At 44.6% G+C, this 15,259-nt stretch overlaps 1 protein-coding gene across 1 annotated transcript in view; it reads left to right on the top strand.

The window, feature by feature from the left end:
• The first annotated feature begins 6,109 nt into the window (after positions 1–6,109).
• ankfn1a (ankyrin repeat and fibronectin type III domain containing 1a) overlaps positions 6,110–15,259 on the top strand; it is a 29,092-nt gene continuing 19,942 nt past the window's right edge. The window contains exons 1-3 of the mRNA XM_080516870.1: positions 6,110–6,215; positions 8,383–8,684; positions 10,486–10,523. The gene's annotated coding sequence lies outside the window, so the exon portion shown is untranslated. The remainder of the gene's footprint in view (positions 6,216–8,382; positions 8,685–10,485; positions 10,524–15,259) is intronic.

Genomic DNA, 15,259 nt, shown 5'->3' with positions numbered 1-15,259 from the left:
TGATCGTCTACTAGCGGCCCGAGCTAGCGGCTCGAGCTAGCGGCCCGAGCTAGCGACTCCTGCCGCCCGTGCTCCTTTTCTGGTCTCTCGGGTCTCTTCCAGGCTCAATCTTTCGTCAAGGCTCATAAAACGCCGACTATAACTTCAAAACACTGTAAAAACTTGGATATTTTAGAGGGAAACAACGCAAGCCAATATAAACACAACAGATCGAGATCTGCACAACTCTTGACGTCACGCCCACGAAGAAGGATTCCCCCGATTTCGTCGGCTGGAGATTCAAAATTCAAATAACTTTGTTATGCGACAACAGTGGTGGGGCGAGTCGGAGAAACCTTATAAGTAGTACCCCAACTATCGTTTTTTGCAAAGTAGTGTGTTACATTTCACTTGGACTGTAAGTCTTGTTTCTCAGAGGTGATGTGGTTGGGAGTTGCCTTCAGCGTTTTCTTTAAACATATCGACTTCAACAACCCCTTCTTCAGGCGGATTCGCGTCAACTCCACTGTCACGTAATGAATCTTCATTTTCTTGGAGATTTTATAGCTATATTTCATTTGGGGGTGCAAACTTCCCCTAAAAATCCTACGTCTCCGGATGCTTTCCGAGTCTTTTGTCCGTCTTCATATGCATTGATGAAAATAAAAGTTTATTTTTAAAATCAAAGACAAGGTCATCATGAGACGCACATTAATGTATATGTACCGTTTATGTGTCTTACAAGTTACATATATATATAAATGCTTTTCAAAATAATTTTCATTATATGACTCAGTCGTTTGCCCAAAATTGTGTTAATACTGGTGCTTCACACTTGAAAGCATGTCATTGCAGACGCTTTGCATCCTGGAGCATTTCCTTTGTTTCCGCCATGACGATCCGGCGGCTGCGCCACCATCCACATCTCACCTGCTGGGCCTCATTCCTGCTCGCGCTTAATCCCTGTCAGTTATGAAACGCTGTTGCATGTTTGGCCCGTTCTTTGTTCTATGTTCCTTTTGTGACATTTCATTCCTCAGTCGGCAATAAAATAAACCAAAGAACAATTATCTCGTCTTCGTGTAAAGCAGCTGCTTTAATTGCTTTGAGCACTCTGGCAGGCGGGTTGGGAACAAATGCCCTCACAATGACTCTGACTGTAAGTCACGTCTTCAATAATAACCGGAAAGACTTGAATCATCACAAGAATTAATGTGAACCACAAAATTTATATTTGTTGGTTAATGTTCTGAGTGCTGTCAATCAGCAGTCGTTTGGACTGTGGAGTGCTTTCAGGTGGTTTTCGAATTCTGGACTGTTTTTATTCTTTCTTTTTTTTTTCATGATTTTTTTGTAATTTTCCACAATGACAACATTAAAGTATCTAAATTATTTCTTTGCCAATCACTTCATGCTATTTGTTAACTTGTTGGTCTGCTCTCATTTTGCTAGTAATCGCTGAAACCGACTGAACATTTAAGAAACTATAAAATGTCTAAAAAATGATTTGCAAATATAAGATGAAAACACTAAATTTGAGAAGAAAATTACCTCTTTCTATGACATTTTGAAATAAGATTTTTGATCTAGACTTAAGATTAATAAATCGAAATAAGTGAATAATTTATATAGGTTTATTTTGAAATGGACACGTGATGCCCTGATAGCTGGATACTCGGAGAGACAGAGATGGTTTGAGGTTCAGTTGTTCAGTGAGGAACTGCAGCTCATCTTTAACACTTTATTGCTTTTACAGCATGGTGGTGTCACTTCCCCCTCAATGTGCTGCTTTTGAATCGTCAACCACGGGATGAATGAAGTTTTGTGAATCTGGAATCTCCTGAAGGGCGTCAGAATCGATCGGATGCGCTCAAGCTACAGGGACGGCAATTTTGTGCTGATACAAGAGCTACTGCCGATTTTGAAATTCAAATTGGTCAAAATCAAATGTCCCATGACTGCATTATATACAAAGAATAATAAATAGATAACTGATTGGCTTTTATATATATATATATATGTGTGTGTGTGTGTGCGCGTGTGTGTGTCTGTGTGTGTGTGTGTGTGTGTGTGTGTGTATATATATATAGAGAGAGCGAGTTAGTATATATATATTAAACATAATTCGGTGCTAATCAATCAAAGACAGTTACGACACAAATGTGTGTTAAGTTGTTCATTTATGCCCTTTTTAAAAAGAAATCTGCACTATAGTTCTGTAGCTTAGATTAAAAATTATTGAACAAAGAAATGTATTGTTGATGTATGTTTTGAATCTTAACAACATAAAGAGAATTGTATCAATGATATTTATGTTATTGATTACCAGTACGAATTTTCATTTCATTATTAAATTATTATTCCAATATATCAATATATCAAATGTCAGAAAGACTGTCAGTTGTTTTACATTCAATATTGAAGGTCTTATGTTCTGTCAGCTGAAAAAAAATAAAAAAAAATATATATATATATATATATATACAAAGAATAATTATACATATATATATATATATATATATATATATATATATATATATATATATATATATATATATATATATATATATATATATATTCCTTTTGCCATTCTTGTATAAAAAAAAACAAAAAACAGACACAATCATAAACAACACAAACGTATTCATGTGTCGTAAACCTAATGTGTACACTTGAATATCTGTCAGTCACTACCGCCATCTGCTGGTTCCAGTTCATTCCCACTGAAGAAATATAGAAAGCAACTCCACACCCGACTATGTTCTGCATCTTTGAAAGTCTTTTCAGAGTCACCATCTGATGTATGAATTGTAAAAGCCTTGATCAAGATCTTTTTTCCTAAAGTGTTTTTTTCTTCTTCTCAGAACATTAAAAACAAACCAAAAACAAACAAACAGATCCATCCAGTGGACTATGTGCCTGAGCATTCAAAATAAAACACAATGAACTTACTGTAATTCTTAATAATTAGAATTATACAAACACTTATCTGTTTTTATGCTTTGAAGGGCATTTCAACCTTTCTTTTAGACATTTCCACACTGTATATTTGTAAAGACCTCAAAAGTTTAGTTCTGAAGAAGAAACCAAAACCACAAAGCTCTCAAACTACACCAAAAGTATTATTTAAAGTTCAAATTATATATAAGGTACCACTGTAAAATAACTCCTGAAAATGCTCAGAATTAGTCTCTCATGTAAAGCAGACGGAGCAGCCCAGGAGTGATTCTTACTTCTATGTTTGTAACGTACTTGCTGTCATGTGTTTTCTTTCTCTTCGTGTTTATTTACCAACATCTCTTGTATCGCTAATCAGGCAGCACTTTAGAAAAAAACAACAACAAAACTTTTATCTTCAGTGGGAGCTCAGTTTGACAAAGTTACTCTGACAGTCAGTACAATGATAGAAATAATAATAGTTTCATAGTTCTTTCTATCGTTCTTTCTTTCTTTCTTTCTTTCTTTCTTTCTCCAACCTTCGTCCATTCCACTCCCCTCACGTTTCCTTCCTCCCTACTCATTATCTCCTCTCTCCATCTTTTCTTTTTCCTTTCCACCCCCCCCCCCCCTCCCCAATTTTTTTCCCCTCTCTCCCACATTTTGTCCTCACAACCTTCCTTCCTTCACTCCTTCACTGTTCCTCCTCTTTCTGCCTTTTTCACTGCTGTATGCGCCTCCTTCTCTTCCTCCTCCCTATAAAGGCCACTCCGGGGCAGGATTGAGACCGGCCCTCCTCCTCCTCTCTGTAGATGGAGGCAGCTCCGGGGCAGGATTGAGACCGGCCCTCCTCCTCCTCTTCCTCCCTGTAGATGGAGGCAGCTCCGGGGCAGGATTGAGACCGGACCTCCTCCACATGTGCTGTAATGTGAGCTGTGCTCGGTGTATTTTGGGATGTTTCACACGGAGCAGCACAAAGACACGTTTCCAGGCGGAGGCCCGGCCTGAGCAGATGTTCCTGCTCCGAGAGGAAGAGGAGGAGGAAGAAACAGAAAGACGACGAGGAGAAGAAACAACGGCAGAAACACAAAGGAGAGCGGGAGAAGTCACGGTGAAGTTCCCCTGCACAGATTTTTTGGGTTCTGAGGAGGAGGAGGAGGAGGAGGAGGAGGAGGACAGCCCTGGGATGACTCCTGATACAAACCACTGCAGGTGTGTGTGTGTGTGTGTGTGTGTGTGTGTGTGTGTGTGTGTGTGTGTGTGTGTGTGTGTGTGTGTGTGTGTGTGTGTGTGTGTGCGCGCGCGTGCGTGCGTGTTGTGTGATGTTAGCGCTTTAGCTAGTTCTGCTTCTCAGACTGTTTTCTCGCCGTCTTGAGTGTAAATAAAGTTTTACATTTGGCGAATTCACACTCACAACTCTCACCGAGAACTTGTACATCAAACAAGACAAAACTGTGTATTCCTGAAGAGTTTTCTGAAGTTTTTGGTCTCATGTCACAGCTGAGAGTGTGCATGAGGAGCATCTCTATGCTAATGTCAGACTGTGGTTTCCATGGCAACAGCCCTCCTGCTGAATCGGCTAATTCACCTTAAAGTTGCTAACAACTTTACTTTAAACCAGGTGACTATTTAACACTAAATCTATGAACAGACTTTCCTGCTATGAGTCGAACACAATTTACTTTAACTGGCTGCCAGTTGACAGCTCAGTCAGAATCTGCTCTGACTGGCTGGACAGAGTTCAACAAGTTCATTTAAGTCATTTGATCAATCAACTATTAGTTAAACTTATCAGCTACCAACCAAGCCAGTTGTCGTGCATGTCAGCCCTCATTGACGTTTTGGGCGACGACTGTGTTTTCAGCGTGTGCACGTTCAGCGGCCTGCTCTCCTGACGTGACGTCTCTCAGACATGGCTGAAGATGTCGGTGGATTCTGAAAACTCCTGCGTTCTCCTGTCGGCTCGAGACTCTCGGACGTCCTGCATCTTCCAGACGGCCGACGAGAAAGATGAGATCCCAACGGAGGAGAGGTAGTTTGCACGAACGCGCTGAGAGCGCCAGCACGAGTGTTATCCCCTCCTCAATGCTGTACTGCCTGTTCACATTATCATCATTCACTGCTGGTTTAGCTGAGCAGTAGCAGATATAGACAAGCAGCAGCAAATATGGAAGAGCAGTAGCAGCAGGTTTAGTAGAGCATTAACAGGTTTAGTAGAGCAGTAGCAGGTTTAGTAGAGCAGTAGCAGGTTTAGCTGAGCAGTAGCAGCAGGTTTAGTAGAGCAGAAGCAGGTTTAATAGAGCATTCACAGGTTTAGTATACCAGTAGCAGGTTTAGTAGAGCAGTAGCAGGTTTAGTGGAGCAGTAGCAAGTTTAATAGAGCAGTAGCAGGTTTAGTAGAGCATTAACAGGTTTAGTATACCAGTAGCAGGTTTAGTAGAGCAGTAGCAGGTTTAGTAGAGCAGTAGCAAGTTTAGTACAGCATTAACAGGTTTAGTAGAGCAGAAGCAGGTTTAGCAGAGCAGTAGCAGATATAGAAGAGCAGTAGCAGCAGGTTTAATAGAGCAGAAGAAGGGTTAGTAGAGCAGAAGCAGGTTTAGCAGAGCATTAAAAGGTTTAGTAGAGCACTAGCAGGTTTAGTAGAGCAGTAGTAGCAAATGTATCATGAGGCGTCCAGGTGTAGTTTTAACTGTAGTACACAGTCAAAACACATTTAAAGCAAAGTTTGTTTCACTTTGCTACTGAAATCTCCAAACACTGACAGCTCTTCCTCCTCCTCCTCCTCCTCCTCTTCCTCCTGCAGCGTCCTGGAGATGTTGAGTTTCTCCAAGTTCTCAGACCTGGAGACATGGCTCTGCATGCCGTCCTCCCTGCTGCTGCCGCGAGCGATGGATTCGTCCGCCTCGTCCTCCTCGCACGCATCCCACCGGTCCTCCGACTCCCTCCCGGGCTCCTCCTCCTCCTCGCGGCGCTCCACCTGCAGCGAGCCCAGCGAGGCCGTCACGCTGCTCAGGTAGGACGTCCCGACGTGTCCGCGACGCTTTCGAGCATTTCCCGCGGCGTCTGAGCTCTGACGAAGTGTCTGTGGTGCCGTAGCTCCTCCTTCTCGCCGCCGGCTCTGGGGGATGACGTCACTTTCGTGTCCAAGTCCACGCCGCTGCTGCCGCCGCCCCTCCTCGCCTCCACCCCCGCCCCCGTCTCATCAGCAGGAGACCCCGCCTCCGCTCACAGTGGCGTCAACATTAGGAAGCGGCGGCGGCTCGCAGCCAGTCCTGGTGGACTCCACTGGACCCCTACAGGTGAGAACAGACATTCAGAAATTGGATTTTCACAAAACTTAAAAACCACGTTCAAAATTTAGTCTACTTGTGTCCCACACAAATTACATTCGGTTTAAATACATTCTTAAAGGAGGGTGTGAGGTTTAGCAGAGCAGTAGCAGACGGTTTAGCAGAGCATCATCAACACATTTAGCAGTAGCAATCGGTTTAACAAAACAGTAATTACAGTTTTCGTAGAGCAGTAGCAGCAGGTTTAGCAGAGCAGTAGCAGCTGGTTTATAAAACAGTAATCACAGTTTTCGTAGAGCAGTAGCAGAGGTTTAGCAGAGGAGTAGCAGCAGGATTAGCAGAGCCGTAGCAGTCAGTTTAACAAAGCAGTAATTACAGTTTTCGTAGAGCAGTAGCAGCAGGTTTAGCAGAGCAGTAGCAGTCGGTTTATAAAACAGTAATTACAGTTTTCGCAGAGCAGTAGCAGCAGGTTTAGCAGAGCAGTAGCAGCAGGATTAGCAGAGCAGTAGCAGCCGGTTTAGCAGCGCATCATCAATACATTTAGCGGAGCAGTAGCAGTCAGTTTAACAAAGCAGTAATTACAGGCAGAGCACAGCAGCAGCGGCAGGTTTAGCAGAGCAGTGGCAGCAGCAGGTTTCCAAGCGATGCATTCTGGGACGAGAGGAATATCTGGCGGAGGACGTGTTTCTCTCCTCCTGTTTACTCTCTCCGGGCTTCTCCTTCCTGCTCTCTGACCCCACCCTGCAGGAGAATGATAATCAGCTTCCTGATGAAGCGATTACTCCGTCGTCTCCTCCTCCTCCTCCTCTTCCTCCTCCTCCTCCTCCTCCTCCTCCTCTTCATCAGGAGCTCTCGGCTGCTGCTCTGTGAGTTTAGATCAGATACAAAAAACTGAGTTAAATATGAAAAACTGTCCTTCTGTCATGTCCTCCTCTTCCTCCTCTTCCTGTTTCCTGCCTCCAGCCTTTTGGACACTCCTGAGGGGTCTTGCTTCCTTTCTGCTAATCATAAGTGTGTGTGTTTGTTTGTTTACACAAGGACATGTTGAATAGCAGATCACAAAATCTAAAGATGTAAACATATAAACAAACAGTAGCGGGCCGTCAGGGCCTGCAAGGTCTTCTCCGCCGGCCCGAAGAAAAAACACAAGAATCACAGACTGATTTTAATTATGTTTTTATCCGTGAATACTGATTGAATAATTCCACATGGTCTCTCAATACGTCCTCAAACAAGTCCTCAAAGTGCATCAGAAGTAAAACATCAGATCAAAGAAACCGAATTGAACAGGGAGGAAGCTCTCCTCCTGCTCCTCCTCCTGCTCCTCCTCCTCCTCTGCAGGGCGTTTTGTCTCACAATGTGACCACCAGGGGGAGCTGTTGCTGCAGCCTCACGGTCAACGAGCGAGACACTCGGGTTCAGTTTATCTTCCTCAACAACCACTTCAGGTTGTCTGACGGAGCATCCCCAGCCAGAGGAAACTTCCTATCCAGCACTTCATACCTTAACATTCTTTTTTTATTTTTTTTTATTTTACTTTTGAACAATCGCTTTTCAAACTTGTTGATTTATTCTTGTTTTTATTCCCCCCTCGAGTTGAAAACCGACCTGATGCGTCACACACATGCTGCATCATCAAGATTTAATGCAGCAGCTCAGGTACACACCTGCCAGCAGCCTGATACCTCACACACACACACACACACACACACACACACACACACACACACACACACACACACACACACACACACACACACACACACACACACACACACACACACACACACACACACACACACACACACACACACACACACACACACACACACACAATAGAGTCTGCATGAATAGAAACCTGAGGCCGGCTGATGACTGTGCGTTGGAGACGTTCACGACCTGAGTCAATTCTTTTCAAGACGCTGGCCTGTCGTCCTTCGCACGGCGAGTCATTTGCCCGCCGTCGCCTCTGAAACGTTCAGCCGCATCAACACGGGCGCCGTCTTTGACGCTTTCCCCCTACAAGCAGAGCGCCACTTCGGGTGGCATTCGTGCGGAGGTTGGAGGGAAATGGCCTACACACGACGCCGTGGCATATTAACGTGCGTGTGTTTAAAGCATGTGGTGTCGAGTAACGGCGAGGTGGGGGGGGGGGTCTCTGGTTTCCGTTCTCCAGGTTCAGTGCAGAGGGACTTCTGGTCACCTGATCCCCCCCCTGGTCCGAGGGGGAGCGCAGCAGCAGCAGCAGGAGGAGCAGGAGGAGGAGGAGGAGGAGGAGGAGGAGGAGCGGCGGGTGCGAGGAGCCTCCCCCTGTGCCGGGTGGGCGGAGCCTCTGCGGCGTGGTCCTGCGAGCGCCCGGCCCTGAGGAAGACGGTTTCTGTGGACGAGCGTCTGCTGCAGGTGGCGTACGGCGAGCAGCGGCCGCCTCGACTGCTCGGCCGCCTGGAGAGAGGCCGCAGGAAGCTGCGCAGCGTCCAGGTCAGTGTTTCTCGGAGTTCCATTGCGTCCGCAGACGTCGTTGCTTGTGGGTAATTTAAGTCAGGGCAACAGTTGCGGAACGTCGCGTTTCGTCATTGTTAAAAACACAAAACTTTGTTTGACTTCCACGAGCCGGGCCGAGTTTTTATCCTGGTTACTTATTGCAGGGAGGTAAATTTTTATTTTAATTCAGGAGTCAGGATGATGCTGTAATAATCTTGATTTTTTTTTAAATTTATACTTTAAAGTTTTTTCTTTGCTGAGGTGCAGAGTATACATGATGACTTTGTGTATATTTTCACCAAACCAAACAATTACTGTTAAAAATGACTACAATCTCAAGAAAAAAAGTTCCTTTTAATGAAACCTGCTGGTCCAAAATACAATGAATTGTCAAAAACACTTCTCCTATACCAGTTGCATTTTGGGTGTTTTTGATAACCCCCACCTTCTGCCTTTTTATTCTGCAGCCCTCCAGCAGGGGGCGAACTCCTCTCCTCTCTGCAAAACTGAGAAGAAAACGTTCACACATACACAGAGTAGTCAGATTACTCCGCGCTTCCAATCTCTGTCCCAAAGAATATTTTCTTGACCTTACTAAGCAAAGTTGTTGTTTCAAGTTACTTAAAATTTGGCCCATTTTTTTAACCCTCACCTGTTTCGATCCATATACACTTTTTTTCTTTTTCGATATGGCACATAAAATTCATAAAATTAGTCACGGTTGCACTTTTTTGCAGGCTGATAAATATCAATGATCAACAGCATCATCGGTTCAGTTCCAGGATTATTATTTTCTGCAAATGTGCCTCTGCAGCTAACCATGTGTTTGCTCTTTCTAACAAACACAGGGTTCCCTCGGGGTACCTAAAAAGTCTTAAAAGTATTTGATTTACAAAATCTGCATTTAAGACCTTAAAAATGTCTGATATTGTTGGTGTGTGAGCCCCGAACTGTCCTTAGCATGTAGCATGTAGCATGTGGCATGGCTCGGTTGTAACGTGCTGGATTGGATAAATGCGGCTGGAGGACTCGCTCTACTCTGCCTCTGATTGGCTCGTACACGCTGGTTAAGATCTGTGTTTTACCGTGTGGCATGAGGGCTGACGAGCCAATCAGAAGCAGAGCAGGGCGGGTCGTTACGAAGTCTTACTGACCACTAAATTAAAGCAAGGTTATGTGACGATGAGCAAATGTGATTATTAGTCGAAAGATTAATCGTTAGAAAAGTAGCCGTTAGGGACAGCACTGGAGTTTTGTTGACATCCTTTCTTTTTTTGCTGTGTATTGTGTTTAGATGTGTCGGGGAAACATGCCAGCAGCATTAACATTAGTGTTCCCGGTTCCAATTAAGAACCAATTTGCACTAAGCCTGAAATAAGCTTTGAAATCGGCACTGAATTCTGTTCCAAGTCGTCTTAAAAAGGTCTTCAATTTAAACTCTAGAAACCTGTATCAACCCTGAAATATTGAAGTGTGTCTTTGTTCAGCTTAAAAGGCTTTCAAACAAAACTCAAACGTGTGAAAATACAGAATTTATGCATTAAATGGATCACAACTACAACTTTATCACGGCAGTTTAATTCTTAGTGTTCTATCCTACAATTCTTATCATTTCAGTGGGTTTTTAAATCACGTAGAAAATAAACTGCAATAATAACTTCTGACATGAAGTACAAAATGTGTCTCTTCTTCTCACCCGACGAGTTACTGATCATTTGTTATTTCCTCAAAAAATGATAGTTTTGTTAATGGGGAAACACTTTATTTCATTATATATTCCCCCGTGTTGCCTTCACAGACCCTAAACACCGTGGGAAGATACGACGCCAGAAAAAAGTGAGTCCGATTTAATTTTGATGTATTTTCCTGCCCCTCTTCCTCCTCTTCCTCCTCCTGCAGTGACACATTCAATAAAGAGGAGGCGAGACTTCTGCAGGTTTCCGTGGGAGAATTTGACCAGATAAAACGTCTATTAAAAAGAACACACACACACATACACACACATTAAGGGGCCCAGGGTATATCCATTAGGTATAATGGCCTGTGGCTCCAGTTGCCGTGGTGACGGAGACAGTGTGTGTGTGTGTGAGCTGCTCTTAGGTCTGTTTATGAGTGTGTGTGACAGGATCGTCTCCTCGCCCGCCTGAACACAAACATCCAGTGAGCATCACAGGACACTGCAGTATTCAGATTACTCTCACCCAGTTTTATAATCCACTGCTGTTCGGTGGGAGGCTCAGACCCCCCCCCCGCAGGTCAGTGGGACGTGCTTTCAGCTTTAATCTCCGCCAGTTTTCAAACTTCTACTTAACATCCATTTTTATATCGGACAGGATTTATGTTTTATTTCGTCGTCAGATTTCCTGTTCCGTTGTCATGTCTGATCGATATGTGATGCTCGAGGGCGTTTCCTCACGCCGCAGCCAGTACAAATGTGTCAAGGTCTAAGCCCCGCCCCTTCATCCCTGTGATACCGCCTGGTGGGTGTGGCCTCTGCACCAACCGCAGCTTCGGCGTGATTCGCTTCTGAACATGTCAGTCAATGAAGAATACGCCCGCTCTGCTCCCAACTGTTTAATAGGAAAAAAAGAAAAGTGTGTGTGTGTGTGTGTGTGTGTGTGTGTGTGTGTGTGTGTGTGTGTGTGTGTGTGTGTGTGTGTGTGTGTGTGTGTGTGTGTGTGTGTGTTTTAAACCTCTTAATAGTCGTACAGGAGTCCTTGTTTTTTGTTGCAGACATGTGTGTTAACGCACAATAACACGCACACACAGACGGTCGTGACTACTTTTTCTGACTCATCAGTTAAACAACTCTGCCTCCTCTCCGTCCGTCTCATCCTCAGTCTGCCTCAGTGCCGCGACTCTGCCGCGACTGCGGCGCCCCCTTCAGGCCGTCAGAATATTGCTGCTGTTTGTTTCTGTGTTTCGTGGGCGTTGAGGCTGAGTTTGTGGATCATCCAGAGCTGGACACACGCCGGCGGTCACGTGGGCGTCAGCAGAGTCTCGTCGGAGTAACACATCCTCCAGTCTGAGCCTTTCTCAGACAGAGGCGCTAACAAGCTGCTAACAGGCTGCTAGCACGTTAGGCTTCTTTTTTTTTTTTTTTTTACTTTTAAACAGTCTGAATAATCCATTAAAACATTACTCAGATTGAACTTCCTACCATATTTACCATGTGGCATGTTTGAATAAATCTTTTTCCCCACAGAGCAGTGGTGGGTTTAGCAGAGCATTACTGGGCTCGGCAGAGCTTTCGCAAGGTTTAGCAGAGCATTAAACAAAGACTTCGCGTCAGCGGTACTGAGCACGTGTAGGAACGAGCTTCCGACTTGAAATTTGACGAACGTAGGAATCAAACACGGAGCGAAAAAACGAGAGCTCGTACAGATGCAGACCACTGCTCTGTGCGCTGGTTTTTTTTCTTCACACTCACGCACAGGATTGACTAGGAACCTCTGTACGGACTGTAGATATGCAGGCGGTGTGTCTGGAGCTCCGGAGGTACAACTGAGTGTTGTGCGGAGGGGGTGTGTCTTCTCTGTCCCCGCCGTACGCAGCGAGCCGATAATGGCCGCCGCGCGAACGCGGCGTTCGTGAAACGGATTGAGTCGCTTCCTTCCTGCCACTCCGTCTCCAAGGACAACTCCCACGCGCTCATAACGGGCGCCATGACACTCTTGCTGTGAACGCCACGTGTGCCGAGTCGTGACTCCACTTCTCCTCAACTGCAATTTGTAATGAGCTCTAACACCATGGTAACGATGAATTTACGGGAGGGGGTGGGGGGGGGGGGTTCACTTTCACCCTATTCTTTAAATCTGAATGACTGGAGCAGCCGTCGACATCAGGCATTTGAATGAGCATTAGCATCTCCTCTCACCTTCCGTTGTTCTTATAACTCCTGTGTGTTCGGTCCATGTTTGACCTGCAGGGGGCGCCAAATGACCAAAGTGTGACGCTGAACATAAATGTGATTGCTAAATGACAACACGGGATAAAGAAATGGGACAAATTACAAAAAAATGAGGTACGACTGACCCCCCAAAAAATAAAACTCCATACCGAACAGTACGCGAAAACTTCACATTGCCGGGAACCTTTGCATCAACGCGTACCTCCAGTAGCCTCTGACTACACGTCCAGTGCAACACAGGACACGGGAGGACTCTATAGTCTCATGGCAGTGGACTACTACACTTACAACCATCGACGCAGAACTCCCAGACCAAACCAGTCGACAAACGTTCAGTCTCAGTTGCAGTTGGTGGGGAATGGAGGAGTTGAGACCTCCGTTCGGTCTGCTGCACCAAACCAACCTCCATTCAGAGTCTTGGAGCAGAATGAAGTCTGTGACAAGCATCCATGTGTGAATCGTGACCAAAACAACTTGTGTGTGAGAGTTTCATCGTCATCGGAGTGCGAATGCTCACAAAACCCGACCGACTGTGTGATCAGACAGAAAAACACAGTGCTGCTCAGAAAGGATTTAACCCGTTGACATTCTGTTCTGGAATGGGGGGGGGGGAAATCGTGTTACTGTTTATAATAACTTGAGAAAGTCGCTTCTTAACCGTCTGATTTTCTTTTTTGTTAAATTGCTTTATTCTTAATAGTAGCACGTCCGTTTGAAAAGTAAATATGTACGTCAGAAAGTCTGTGTTCAGTTTGAGGAGGAAATGTTTAGTTCAAATAGCCTGTGTCTGTTTAACACAATTAGTTCAGTTCTGTTTTCTCTCAGTTTGAAGAACGTGTTCAATTTAAATAGTCTTTGTTGAGTTTGAACCGGCCTGAACGGCTCCTCTGACTCATGGCGTTCCTCAGAGATCTATCTTAGGGCCTCGCCTATTGTCTCTGTTATTACTTCCTTTACGTTCCATTGTTATAAAAACAATGTCATTCTCTGCACAGTCAGACGCCATTTAAAGGAGACATGCTCTCTCCACCACACAGCTTCTGATGTCTCTCACTCACATTAAAGCCTGAATGGATTTACTCTTTCGATTCAATGAAGAGAATTCTGGATTCCTGGTGTTTTTCCCAAAGGTTTCAAGAGTCGGGGGGTGTGTGTGTGTGTGGTTTCAAATAATCCAGATGATATATAAGGTATCCAGGTGTATGGCTTTGACCGTCTGCGTCTGTTGTGCTGTGGGTTCAGAAATAATCTCTCCATCGCTTTGGTTTCATGTCGTCAGTCGTCCCTGGACCTCTGCTCTCCAAAGACCTCGACAGTGTAACAGAACTGAGATGTTCTGAGGAGCTGTGAAACTGCTCACACTCTGTGTGTGTGTGTGTGTGTGTGTGTGTGTGTGTGTGTGTGTGTGTGTGTGTGTGTGTGTGTGTGTGTGTGTGTGTGTGTGTGTGTGTGCGCACAGAGGCTGTTAGCAGCTCGACATCAAAGCCGACAGGCTGACTCTCTTTCAGGAAGTGACAACAAGCTGTGAAAGACTCTCGGGAGTTTCAATTTGTTCTTTAACATGTTGCAAACGATGAGAAATAGATAAATGAAAAGACTCGGCTGTTATCGCACATTTAGAAACTCGGAAGATGATCTGATATTGCGCCTACTCAGCGGTGTCGGGGAGCGTGGACTGAGGACGCAAACATATGGTTGAGTTCAAACAAAAGCACAGTTTATTCTCCGAAGAGCTTCTGAATAGAGATCATAAAACGAAACGGGAGAGTGAAAACAGAAAAGAAACGAGGGAAGAAGAAGTCACGGAAGCTGAAGAAAACCTAAAGTTGAGCGATGACAAGCAGCATTAATATTAGTTCAAATTAGTTTTGTTGCTTGGTACAAATTTTATCGATCAATTAGGTAAGACTTTGGTGGTGCGCTAGCATAAATTACGGTTATCGGTCAGAGTGGATTTTTCCATCAATTATTGTGAATTTTAGTTCCGGTTCGATTTAGTCGGCACAAATATTAGTTTTTTTCATTTTTGTAAGTCAGTTCAAACCAATTTTGGTTGTGAATTCGTAAGAACCTTGGCCGTTACCTAGCATGTATATCTTAAATTCTAGTTATCGGCGACAGTGAATTTGGTCAACAACGTGGATTTTGTTGTCAATTATTGTAAATTTTAATTTTGAGTCAGATTTAATTCCAGTCTCAAGTTGGTGCGAATTTTCGTTTCCTCGTTTTGTTTGTTGATTTCTATGATTTTTTTATCGTAATTTTCAGGTTTTAATACCTCGTCAGGGATTATGTTAACGCTAACATAACTGAGGAGGAGGAGCATGTGATGTTCATGAGTGGAACGGGACAAATGTCCGTGACCGCGCTCACATCTGACTCCAGAGGTCAACCTGAGACACACGTGAATGTACCTGAATGCACCACGACGTTCTCGCTCTCTTGTCACACAACAAGCAGAAATGCGGTCCTTTTAAACACGCCACACACAGAGCCCCGTCCCCCCCTCCCCTCGCTCTCCTACTCCTCCTCACCTGTTGCTCTTCATTGGGCGCCATGGAAACAGGCAGCTGTGAGCCAATCGGCGGCAGCGCAGCCTGGCAGGATGTAATTGTTGCAATTGTTTGTGGTGCAGAAGCGGACGATTGTTGGCTGGCATCGC

Source organism: Blennius ocellaris, assembly GCF_963422515.1.
Source record: "Blennius ocellaris genome assembly, chromosome: 21".
Taxonomy (NCBI): Eukaryota; Metazoa; Chordata; class Actinopteri; order Blenniiformes; family Blenniidae; genus Blennius; species Blennius ocellaris.
The sequence above is the reverse complement of the archived record's forward strand: the minus strand, read 5'-3'. Positions and strand labels throughout refer to the sequence as shown.